This window comes from Vicia villosa, linkage group LG1, assembly GCF_029867415.1.
Source record: "Vicia villosa cultivar HV-30 ecotype Madison, WI linkage group LG1, Vvil1.0, whole genome shotgun sequence".
Lineage (NCBI taxonomy): Eukaryota > Viridiplantae > Streptophyta > Magnoliopsida > Fabales > Fabaceae > Vicia > Vicia villosa.
In genome coordinates this window covers 118,385,111-118,398,609 of record NC_081180.1, presented here as the reverse complement: position 1 = coordinate 118,398,609, position 13,499 = coordinate 118,385,111, and the positions used below count along the sequence as shown (strand labels likewise).

The following is a 13,499-nucleotide window of genomic DNA, read 5'->3' as shown; positions in this document are numbered from 1 at the left end:
GTTGCTCTCATGTTTAACTCTATAAATCCACCTGTTTTCCAAAGCGCTTTTGCCTTTAGGAAACTTCACTAAATCATAAGTGTGATTATCATGAAATGATTTCATCTCATCATGCATTGCATCCAACCACTTTTTATTTTCATCACTTTCCATGGCCTCTTGAAAACACTCGGGTTCACCCTCATCAGTCAAGGTCACATACTCATTAGAATTATACCTTGTAGAAGGTTGTCTCTGCCTGTTAGACCTCCTTAGTTGAATTTGAGATGATACCAGAGCTTCACTAAGATTCTCATCCTGTGACATATCTCCCCCCCTTCATCATCATTAGTTGGAATATTTTCCTCATCTTCAAGTTGTTGATCATCAACATAATCATATGGCTCACCATTTTGATCATCACAACCAATAACATTATGATTATGACTAGGTAACCGAAATGGATCAACATTAGACAAACTAATATCTTTCTTGGGTGCAGTTTTCTCTATCTTATTAATGTCTTCAATATTTTGGTCTTCCATGAACACCACATCTCGACTTCGAATAAGCTTCTTCTCTACAGGATCATACAACCTGTAACCAAACTCATCTTGCCCATAGCCAATGAAGATAAATTATTTTGACTTTGCATCCAACTTGGCATACTTGACATTCTTTCCAAACTAAATTTTGTCTGGAACCAAAGACTCTCAAATGATCATACTTGACATTCTTTCCAAACTAAATTTTGTCTGGAACTTCACTGTTTAAAGCAACAGTAGGAGTGAGATTAATAACATGCACCATCGTATTAAGTGCCTCAACCCAATAATTATTTGGCAACTTAGCTTCAGAGAGCATACACCTTACTCTCTCAATCAGTGTTTGATTCACCCTCTTTGCTAAACCATTCAATTGAGGAGTTTTAGGAGGAGTCTTTTAATGTGAAATACCTTGATGCTTGCAATAGGCATCAAATGGTCCACAATACTCACCACCTTATCAGAACGAAGACATTTCAGCTTCTCGCCTGTTTGCCTTTCTACCAAAGCATGAAATTCTTTGAACTTCTCTAAAACTTGGTGTTTTTTCTTCAAGGCATAAGCCCATAGTTTCCTGAAATAATCATCAATAAAGGTAACAAAATAAAGTGCACCACTAAAGGATTTTACCTTTAATGGACCACAAACATCAGAATATACCAATTGAGGCAACTTTGACTTCCTTGAGGGAGGATGTCTCTTGAAAGATACTCTAGTCTGTTTACCAGCCATGCAATGAGAACACTTCTCCAAATATGAATTCTTTAATCCAGGAAGAACATCCTTTTTGGTCAAAACATTCAGCCCCTTTTCACTAATATGACTAAGTCTTCGGTGCCACAAAGATGCTTCCATGTTGATAGCATTCACACTGTCTCTAGAAACCAAAGCTTTTGCCCAATACAATTTAGAAAGCTTATCCCCTCTAGCCACAACCAAGTTACCTTTATTGAGTTTCCACTTTCCAGAACCAAAGTGATTGTCATAACCACAATCGTCAAGCATATGCACAAAGATTAAATTAAAGCGAACATCTAGAGCATGTTTGACACCTCTAAGCAACAATTGCATTCCCATGTTGGTTTGCAAGCAAACATCACCAACACCAATTACTTTAGATACACCATCATTACTCATCTTCAACACTCCAAAATCACTAGAAGTTTAATATGTGAATAAATCCTTCCTTGGTGTAACATGCAATGTAGCACCACGGTTAACTATCCACATGCTCTCGTCTGAGACAATATTAACAGACTCATGATCATGGAGAATAACAAGATCATCACTAGTAGCAATAGTAACACGATCATCATCATGATCATCATGATCTCTTTATTTAGACTCACCTTTCTTGCCTTTGTTATCCATTTTCCACTGATAACAATACTTTTGTACGTGTCCTATTTTGTGACAATAATGACACTCCAAATTCTAGTATAGTGGCTTGGATTTGCTTATGCTATTTTCTCTACCACCCTTCAGTTGCTTTTTCTGACTTCTCCCCCTATTTTCAGTGACAAGTACCTCAGATTGAGATGAAGAACCCCGTGCCTTCCTTCTCATCTCCTCACTAAGAATACCACCCCTAGCCGTTTCTAAAGAAACAACACCTCTAGGAGCAAAACTTGTAATAGAAACCCAGAATGTCTCCCAAGTCTCTAGTAAAGATAGCAATAGAAATAGTCCCAAAAGTTCATCATTAAATTTAATACCCATTCCTGACATCTTATCAAGGAGCCCTAGAAATTCACTCAAGTGATTTGAAATAGAAGTCCCCTCCTTATACTTCAAACTTATGAAGCTATTCAACATGAATAATTTATTATTTCCTGATTTAGAGGCATACAAGGACTCTAACTTCTCCCATAACATTTTTGCATGAGTCTCATTAACAATATGATTATAAACATTATCTTCTACATATTGTCGAATAAAACCACATACCTGCTGATGTTCTATTTCCCATTCTTCATCAGACACAAAATCCGGCTTTGCGGAACTAAAAATTGGTAAATGAAATTTTTTCATAAATAGTAAGTCTTTCATCTTACCCTTCCATAAATGGTAATCAGAACCATTCAATAACATCTTCATCTTTGTATTTGACTCCATAGTTCGAACAAGTAAAATAGCCTTTAACCAAGAGCTCTGCTACCACTCTAATGGAAAATTAAGACACAATAATTGAACAACATGTAGCGGACAGGAACATTGAGGATCAACAACAAATATAAGACGGAAAAATAAATGCACAAAAGAAAACTGAAATTTTTAACGTGGAAAACCTCTCAATTTGAGAGTAAAAACTACGAGTCGTCCATACCAAAGAAATATCCATACTATAGTCAATTGAGGGTACAAGAGAGCCTTAAAGTGATTCACAAACAAGTGCTAACAACCGCAAATCACAAAGCACAATTAACTTACAAATAAGAATCAAAAAGCTGAAAATTAACCCAAGTCTGCAACTCCAAATGCGATGCACATATCTCTTAGCTCAGACCTTCTTTTCAAATTCTGAACGGTCAAAAGTTAGATATATGAGTTTCTAACCCGCCCACAAAATTTCAATTCGATCCAACGGTTAACGAATCGGGGATCGTAGATTTAGTGGGACTGGTGTAGAAAAACGGGAATGAGTTGCTCTCCTCTTTTCTCTCTTTTGAATCCTTATTTTTTATCTATAACTCTTAACCCTAAATTGACACTCTCCACTTAAATAAGTGAGACAATTGAGCTATTGATATTTGGGCTTTTCTCCACATAGGAAGGAAACCCAAACCCAACACTAGTATGTGTTGATATTCCCTCTTTTGTTAATTATATTAGCCAAACATGGTTGTCTCCTTACAAGAAAAAGTTTATTGCTCCATGAACCAACCAAGTCACTCACTTAGAGAACATGACAACAAACAAGTAAACATGTAACACGACTTTACAACTATTACGTAAATAAAAGTTAACTTTATAATATAGTTTCTAATAATATTTATAGAAGTTGTGGTGCCCTTAACTCTATGTTGAAGTTGAAACTTGGTTCAATAAAATAATCATTTCAAAAAAGTATCATGAACATTGATCATGAACATGATACTCCTTTTTATGCAAAATTTCACGGGTTAATGTCATGATAGTATAAACACCATATTGAAAAAGAGTTTGAAAGAATGAAATGATTAAGCGTTGATAAGGTTGCAAGTGGATGCTTCATTTTGATAACTCATGGTCTCTTTGGTACATGTGCACTTGCATCTCTTCAAGTACAAGTAGAGCCGTCTTAAAATTTTGAGAGGCCCTGTGTAAGAAGCTGAAGTTAGCTTCAATTGAGCCATAAATATTTTTAAGGGGCCCTATTTAACTGTAAACTAATCGTGGTATAGGTTTATGGAGGCCCTTATAACCATAATTTAATCATGAAAAAGTGTGAGGCCCTGTGATATAGGTTGCCTTGCACACCATCAAAGACATCCATGAGTACAAGGTAAGCATATTTCTTTGGATGCCATTAATATATTTTGAAGGAAATTACATATTGGAGAGTATGAATCTATTGAAGAAGGAAGTGAAACACAATTGGACTTAAGTGAGGAATGTGAAGACTTGAAGAAGTACTTCAATAAGTTAGATATTGTTGTTTAGAGGGTCATGAAGAAAAAGATACTCGAACTTACTTACCTTTGTACAACTTCTATGTGTCCGTCACGTGTGAGTTTTAAGTTTAAAAAGGGGTACAAAAGAGTAGAAAGGGGCTAGAGGGTGACATGAATCGTGGTTCTTCAAATTGGGAACATGTTGATGTTTCACAAGGCCCAACAAGTCAACCACCCCATAAATCATCTACGGAACCTTCTTAACTTTATGCAAGTCAACCGTCTACTAAGCCTTTAAGATTCACATACTTGTCACAATTTCTTGTAATTTTACATGACTAATTGAAGATGTTATACATGTGATTATGGTTTTTTGTGCTATTATGGATTTGCTCAGATGGAATGAAGAGTCTTGATCATTGATTCATACGCAATTACATGGTGATTTTTTTTCATAATAGTGGTGTATATTCCAAATTATTCTGAGTTAATTTTAAAGGTTAGGAACTCATTAAGGATCTCTAGCTTGGGTGTTTAGGGGTGGGACAAGTGGATGTCTGTTTTAGATATGTATTACCCTATTTCTTATAGGCACACTATTATATCGGTTATGTTGTCCATGAACCTAAACATCACCTTCTATGTAGTTATGTTATTTCCAACTATGTCTTCGTGTAGGCATGAACTTATTGTAGATGGTTTTCTCAGTAACGCTGTCATTGGATTCAATTGAAGTTGATGCCTAATTTCCTATTGCCTTTAGTCACTGAGTGTTAGAGATATAACTTTAGCGAATTAGGGCAAAGAAGAACAAAAATTTAGAAAACACAATGACGAAGATGAAATTGTGTAATTTTTCATTTATCTAATAAACATAACAATTTATTTTAAGTTAGTTAACAAATGACCTAACAATTGAAAAATCATTTTGTCTTATGTCACATCATCAAAAATGTTTAACGTATTAAAAAAAAGACACTAGGGAAGAGCTAATTTCGTATTAATTTTTTATGTAAAATAAATTATTTTTATAAAATATTTTAAATAATTTATAAAAATAAGATTACAAACATTAAAAGAATATCATAAAATATTTTAATAAAAATTTTAAAAATAATATTACGAAACTTATAACGCTATAAAAGTTTAAATTAATCCAAAGACGAGAGATTCCATTTTATTTTTATTATTTGTCGTGGATGATTAATTAATTTAAATTTCACATTGCAAAATTCTCTAAAATTTTAGAGTTCATATATAAATTAGCTGAAATTTAAATATAATAAATTAATTCAATATCTATTTAATTATTGTTTAATTATATAAATATTTTATTAAATTATATTTAATTATGATTTAACTTTTTTTTTTATCACCACCGATTTAGTCCGGTTCGGGGGTCAGTTCTGACATCAAGTGAGCCCCTTTCTGATCACTGTTGCGGGGGATCGAACCGTGGTTCTCCCTACCAAATCTAGCGTCAATCACCACTAGACCAACTAACGATTGATAATTATGATTTAACTTTGATCGCACGGTTCTGTGCACATTTTATATAAGTGTCATTATCTTCTAAAATTCAAGCATCAATATATTTAATGAGTTAAAAAGTAGTACACTGTCATCTAATAGAAAATCTTCACTCATTAATTTTTTTAAAAATAAAAAATAATTTAATTAGACACATTATTAGATATTAAATCAAAAATATTGATTTATTAATAATAAAAGTATTATTAATTAGTTATTAAATAACAATTAAAAAGTAACTAATCTTATTATAAATAGATGATTAATCATAAAACAGACACATGTGTACTTGATATGTTAAGTTATCGACAAGCATCAAGGCACAAGTTATCATTTGACATCTGAACTTGATATGTTATAAAATTGAATTCCAGTTTCTGGTTATAATAATATTAATATTAAAGATACCACACCTTCGTCATGCATGACGTTTTCTACTTTAGTTGTTGTTCTTAATCGTTATCATATGAATCTCACATTTCTTAGACAAAATGAGTACTCCTTCTGGCCTTATTTATAAGCAAAGATGCCTTTTTTAGATTCATTGAATAATGAATGTATCTGGTCTACATAATAGACCAGATACATTCATTATTCAATGAACCTAAAAAAAGAATCTTTGTTTATAAATAAGGTCGGAGGGAGTACTTTTTTGATTTTGAATATTATTTTATTCTACGGTCATAAGAAAAATAAACGTAATCCTCATTGCAGCCAAAACTTGTGAGTTTGTATATTGTGGACAAGCAGGAGAAATGAGTAAAATAGTTTTTGTGAACATCTTACGTCAACACCAGGTTTCCAAAATAAAATTATAATTTTAGAGACGTAATTTATGTAAGAGTTGTCAGAAAGATAAAGAAATAAGAATGGGAATAGGGACACTTTCCGTACTTTCTATTTGACTATATATTTGTGAAGAATTTGAATCTTATCATTTTCTTTTCTTCACCCATATTTTATTTTGATCATTTAAAGATTAATTGATCCATGACAATAAATATTCATAAAAATTATGAATTACAACAAGAAGAGAGAAATAATACCTACAACAATAACATTATTCTCAGGATTCTTTTAGTAAAAATAGCGATTAACTATTAAATTAATTTAACTGATAGTTTATAACTTATAGTAATGATTAGTAGTTTATAGTTTGAGATTGATAGCTCATAAGTTAATTGAAGTATTTAGTAAAATTAACGGTTTAATTAACTTAGTATAAATATAAAATGACATAAAAAATATTTAATACATAATTATTTTGTTTTAAATTAAAATAAATTAGAAAGGATAAAAGTGAGTTTTTTTTTTAAATAATAAGGATTAAAAAAAAAGAAAAATTATAAGTTATAAACTAAAACGCTATTTAAAATAGTATTTAAAAAAAAAATTATAAATTAACTCGTGATGAAAAGACTATTATTAAACAGATTTAAATTATCATTTGAATTTATAAACTATAAGTTATAAGCTCAAAATGTATTACCAAACAAACTCTAAAATATCTACAGTTATAGAGGCGAGATTGTCATCCAAATTCAAAATCAACAGAAAAGAAAATGATTATTTTTGTCAAATTAACAACTTTTCTTTAAGTGAAAGTATAACCTCTTATTCATTCATATATGATTACATTGATGATAACTTGAATAATATTTTTTACAAGAAAAAATAAACAAAAAATGTATTGATCTATTCTTCAATTGAATTTCTCGAAACTAATTTTCTTCTTAAGTATAAAGAAAAGAGAAAGAATGTGATGCAAACAAAGTGGTAAAACTCATACTGTTTTAGCACTTGTGTGAAGTTGAACTAATGAAGCATAAAATCCATCTTTGACATTAATAAGTGTTTCATGTCTTCCCTTTTCAACTATAACTCCATTCTTGACAACAGCAATAACATCTGCATTTTTAATTGTAGATAAACGATGTGCCACAACCACTGTGGTTCTATTCACCATTACTTTATCCAATGCATCTTGAACTACTCTCTCTGACTCAGCATCCAATGCACTTGTGGCCTCATCAAGTAACAATATCTTTGGACTTTTGATTATGGCACGTGCAATGGCCACCCTTTGTTTCTGTCCACCTGATAATTGAGCTCCTCTCTCTCCCACAATAGTATCATAACCCTGTAAAGTCAAAACATTCCACCAAAAATGACACATTATTATTAACAAGGACTAAAACAAAAAATATGATATTTTCATAGAAAATACTAATTTTGTACCTGTTGTAAGCCACTGATGAATCTATGAGCATTGGCTAAATCAGATGCAGCTATGATTTCTGCCTCAGTTGCATTTCCGCCTTTTCCATAGGCGATATTGGCGCGTATAGATTCATTGAATAATACCGGCTCTTGGCTTACAAGACCCATTTGCTGCCTTAACCACTTAAGTTGTAACTGACGAATTTCTATCCCGTCAATTGTGATTACGCCTGAATCAGGATCATAAAATCTTTGTAACAAAGCAATCACTGTTGATTTTCCACTTCCACTTTCACCAACTAGTGCTACTGTCTGTGAAAAAAAAATTGACAGTGTAACTAATAGTTAGTTGTTTTCTATAAAGTGAGTTTTCAAATAAAACATGAGAAGTAAACAATCACTTACCTTGCCAGAATGGATGGTCAAGTTGAGGTCTCGAAAAATCTGAATATCAGGCCTAGATGGATACTTGAAGCTTATATGACGAAGTTCAATTTCGCCTTTGACGTTGTCTAGAGTGGTACCAGATTCATCACTTGGATCTATATTTGATTTCTTATCTATCATTCCAAATATCGAAGCAGTAGCTGATTTTGCTTTACTAGAGTCAGGAGCAAAGGAACTTGACTGAGAAACACCGATAGCAGCCATAGTTAATGCAAAGAAAACCTGCCAAACAAGAAAATAGCATTCGTTTTTAAGAGACTTGATTTGATCATAATGAAATGTTACTACTAGTGAGAAAGGTTTAGTACCCGGAAAACATCTGAAAATGTTGCATCCCCGGCTTTCACAAGTCTAGCTCCTGCGTAGAAACTTGTTGCATAGACACAAAACAATAAGAAAAATGAAACTCCAAAACCTGTTCCACTGATTATCCCTTGCCTTATTCCTGTTTTCATGGGACCTTCACATTTCTTCCTATAGAGTTCCATAACCTTATCTTCAGCACAGAAAGATGACACAGTTCTTATACTTCCAACGGCATCATTTGCAACTTGACTAGCCTCCTCGTACATCATCTGCGCCAAATTCAATTCTCATTACTACTAGTAAAATAAGCTAGTTTCTTATTAGTGCGTATGCAATTACTACTTACGAGTAATGTCATAAAAGTAACTCACCTTTGCATCAGCGCTGAATCCCTTCATGAATTTCATTTGAACATATCCATTTAACCCGATGAGAGGAATCAAGACAAGAATAATAAATGCGAGCTGCCAGCTCGCAACAAAAGCAATAATCAAACCAGCCAATGCGGTAGCCAAATTCTGAACCAATAGTCCTAATGCATCGCCAACAAGCGCACGCACAGAAGCCGCGTCTGCTGAAAGCCTTGCACCAACTGCGCCACTAGAATTTTCAGGCTCATCGAACCAACCAACCTCCATGCTCACCACCTTCTCAAAACATACTAGCCTGATACGTTGGATTAACTTGCATCCAGCCACAGAGAAAAAGTAAGATCTAGCTGGAATCACCACCAACGATGCAAGACCAAGGAGCATAAACATTATCGCCCAAAACTTGGAATCCTTTTTCAACTCATCAAACGGTTCATAAAATGTTTTGATGATACTAGAAATCAGAACTCCGAAGATTGGAAATATGACACCATTTCCTATGGCAGCTAAACATCCAAAAAGTAGAACTGGAATCTCTGGCTTGTTGAGTGCAGCAAGGCGGCTTAGTGGAACTTCTTGTCCTTTTTCTTTTGTTGGTAAATCATCAATTTCAGGATCGACATTAACACCTGTGGGTAAACCGAATGAAACTGAAAATGAATGGCGACTGCTATTCCCTAAAGATGATCCCCTACTAATAGATCTTTGAAGCGACTTCTTTTGACTCGAATGTCTTAAGGATTCTGCAGAAAGTTCTCTCTTGCCGTTATTATCTGTACTTTCGTCTGATTCTCTATTTACTTCTTGTAAGCGTATGAGTTGTGAATAAGCACCTACAGGATCCTTTAGTAATTCCGAGTGTGTTCCTGATCAATATACAAATAAAAAATATACATAAACAAGATTATGATCATTTGAATTATACTCTTTGCATGAATTGAATATTTGTGGTACCTTTCTCAACCATTTTCCCTCTATGGATTACAGCAATCATGTCAGCATTCCTAATTGTGCTCAAGCGATGTGCAACAACAATCGTGGTTCTGTTCACCATGATCCTATCTAGAGCCTCCTGAACTACTCTTTCAGATTCTGCATCAAGTGCACTTGTAGCTTCATCTAGAAGAAGAATTCTTGGATTCTTAAGGATTGCTCTTGCGATGGCAATTCGCTGCTTCTGTCCACCAGATAGCTGAGTTCCATGGTCACCAACCATTGTATCCAATCCCTGGATTCAAAAATTAAAAAGCTCCAAGTTCAGGAATCAAGAAATACCAATTAGTATTAACTTTGAATTTGAAGTACTAATTATCCTTATCATTTTCTTCATTTTCACATGGACTCGTATGTATAAATAAACTCTTTTGTATTCATTATTGGTCAATCGTATAAAGTTATAAATAAATGAGATATTTTAGTAATATGGTATGAGAGTTTGGTTAGAATCTAGAACCTGTGGCAATTTATCAATGAATTTGGCAGCATTTGCAAGTTCAGATGCAGATCTTATCTCTTCAATTGTCGCTCCATCTTTACCATAAGCAATGTTGTCCTTAATGCTGGATGAAAACAACACTGGCTCCTGGCTGACAAGACCAATTTTCCCTCTGATCCATCTGAGCTGAAATTCTTTCATGTTAATGCCATCAATAAGAACTTCACCGGCCTGCGGATCATAGAATCTTTCTACCAAACTGATAACGGTGGACTTTCCACTTCCACTTTGTCCAACTAATGCCGCAGTTGTACCACTCGGTATATGAAGAGAGAATCCATTGAATATCAGCTCTTCAGGTCTTGCAGGATAACTAAAATAAACTTCCTTTAACTCTACTTCACCTTGAATATCTTCTAATGTTTTTCCATTAGGATCATAAGCATCGATCTCTGGCTTCCTCTTAATTGTCTCAAACATTTTGTAAGCCGCCGCCTGACCTGCCGCAAAAGCACTCAGACTCGGCGATGCTTGGCCTAGAGACCTACAAGAAATACATATCCATTATAAGAAAAAATCATCTAAATAAGAAATTTTCAAACTTCCTTGGCTAGAACTAGAAGAAACATACAAATTATTGTTACTTACATGGAAGCAGTTAACACGGCGATAATCACATTAATCACGGTGCCACCATTGTATCCTTTTTCCATTATCATCTTTGCACCAAACCATACAGCTAAAGCATAACCACAGAAAATAACAAACATAACTGTTCCTAGGCCTACTCCAGCTATAGTTCCTTCAAAAACTCCTGATTTGTAAGCATCTACAAGAAATACGCTATAACTAGATACTGCTTGCTTTTCACCGGTAAACGATGCAACCTGAACAGATACACAAGAAAAGAAGTTAAATATACAATTTTGACTGATGAACCAGATACAACTCATAAGTTAAAGAATTTGTTAAATATCTAACAACATACGGTTCTTATCGAGCCAATTGTTTGTTCAACAACATGTGCAGCTTTTGCATAAGCGGTTTGACCTTTAGAAGCCATCTTGCCTATGATAACAGCCATGGCAGCACCTGACACAGCGAGAAGCGGAAGAGTTGACATCATAACAAGAGTAAGAAGCCACCCTTTAGTAAACGCTATCGCAAAACCACCAATGAATGTTGCTATTAGCTGCAGAAATTTCCCAACCTGTTCTCTCAAACACAAAATTAAACCTTCATTTAGTAAGTTAAATTCAAACTAAGTAACCTTTTACTACAAATTCAAAATCTCTACATTCAACTATAAAATTCATACCTTCTCACCCATGGCATCTTGAATTAGAACAGTGTCACCTGACATTCTCCCTACAACTTCTCCTGTGTTTGTTTCTTTATCAAAGAAAGCAACATCTTGTCTTAATATTGTTTTCAAATACAATCCTCTAATTCTTGCTGCTTGTCTTTCTCCTGTGACCATCCAACAACTCACCTCTAAAAACAGAAAAATATTTCACAAGTTTAGTATTTTTTTCTTCATATATCTAAAAAAAATTTATCATCTTAATTACAAAATATACATATATGCTTACGTAAAAATGCTGCCACCCCACATCCAACTGCCAAATATACAAATTTCAGAGATACCTGTAATAAATTTTCATAATCAAGATAAAGAAAAAATTGTCATTAATTAATGAATTAATTATTAATATACTAATATTGTGGCATGGTTTTTATTTTACCTGGGACACTTGTTCAACAACATCATCTGTGTTTGCTTGGTTACTACCGAAACTATTAATCATTTGACCAAACAACAAAGTCATGAGAGGTAAACCTAAACCGTTTCCAACAGCACCGATAGTTCCAACCACCATTAATAAAATATCAGAAGAATCTGCAAAAGTGAATAGTTTATGAAATGGAACTGTCTCTTGTTTCTCCTTTTTGTCCTTTTCTTTTTCACCATTTGTACTTGTTTCTGTATGATTCTTTTCCGAAGTTGTTGCTTCATCATGGTTATGATTATTTCCTATCTCATCATTCTCTTTCTCCTTACTCATCTCAGATCAATCTCTTGTAATTAGCTTCTCAAACTATGAAAAAACATAATCAATAACACAAGAAAATTAGCTTCTTAATTAGTAAAGTATTCAAAACGAGAAGTGGTTTTTAAAGGTGGTGATAAAGTTTGAGGATAGAGTTGTCATTTTCAAAATTAAACCAAACTATTTTTCATTAAATGTGAATGGAACTTAGAAGGTTTAGAAAACGTGAAGGAACAAAAAGATGATTTGATAACTACTTGATTAACTGCAACGTGTGCTTCTTAATGCTTCCAAAGTAAGATAATTGTTTCACACAACTATCTTATGAACATGTATTCAGGTTTCTTCACTTGGAATTATCCATAAAAAAGTAACAAATGTGAACAAAACTTTTAATCAAAATAAATGTGAAAACAAAAGTAGGTGTTTCAAGTTTGAATCAATAGATCTAGACAAGAAAATTAGGCCTGTAACATGTTATTTTGTCGCTGTCTCCGAAAAATGCTGCATTTCTTTTTCAAGAAAAGGTTCAAACTAGAGAGGTAAAAGAAAAAGATGATAAAGTTAACTCAACAGTTAACACTAGCAATTTTGTGAAACTGGAATCCATGAAAGATTATAACACAAATATGAACATACCTGTGTGTAGAGAGACAGAAAGAAGGAAAGAACAAGAGAGAGGTGGTGGGTGATATGATATAGTTTGAATGATGGGTTGACAAAAAGACTAGGTACTTAGATCTGAATTTATAAGGTTATATAAAATGAAAATATGCGAGTAGTATAGTTGAATATATGTTATGGTTGATTTGATTTAGTGGGATATATATTATATATATATAATAGTCTATGATAGTGTAATATTATATTTGACTCTTAATATTGCTTAAAGCGCAAGTATCTAATTCTTTGGTGGTAGGAGACTACTAAGTACTAACTATTAACTAAGGCATTAATAACGTGGAATGGGTATCTTCAACCGTCATGGATGACTTGTATAGTTCTATTGGAATTTTATATAA

The 13,499-nt window shown here is 33.4% G+C and overlaps 1 pseudogene; it reads right to left on the bottom strand.

The window, feature by feature from the left end:
• Window positions 1-7,438: 7,438 nt before the first annotated feature.
• Window positions 7,439-13,271, bottom strand: LOC131643977 (ABC transporter B family member 21-like; annotated as a pseudogene).
• Window positions 13,272-13,499: the final 228 nt, after the last annotated feature.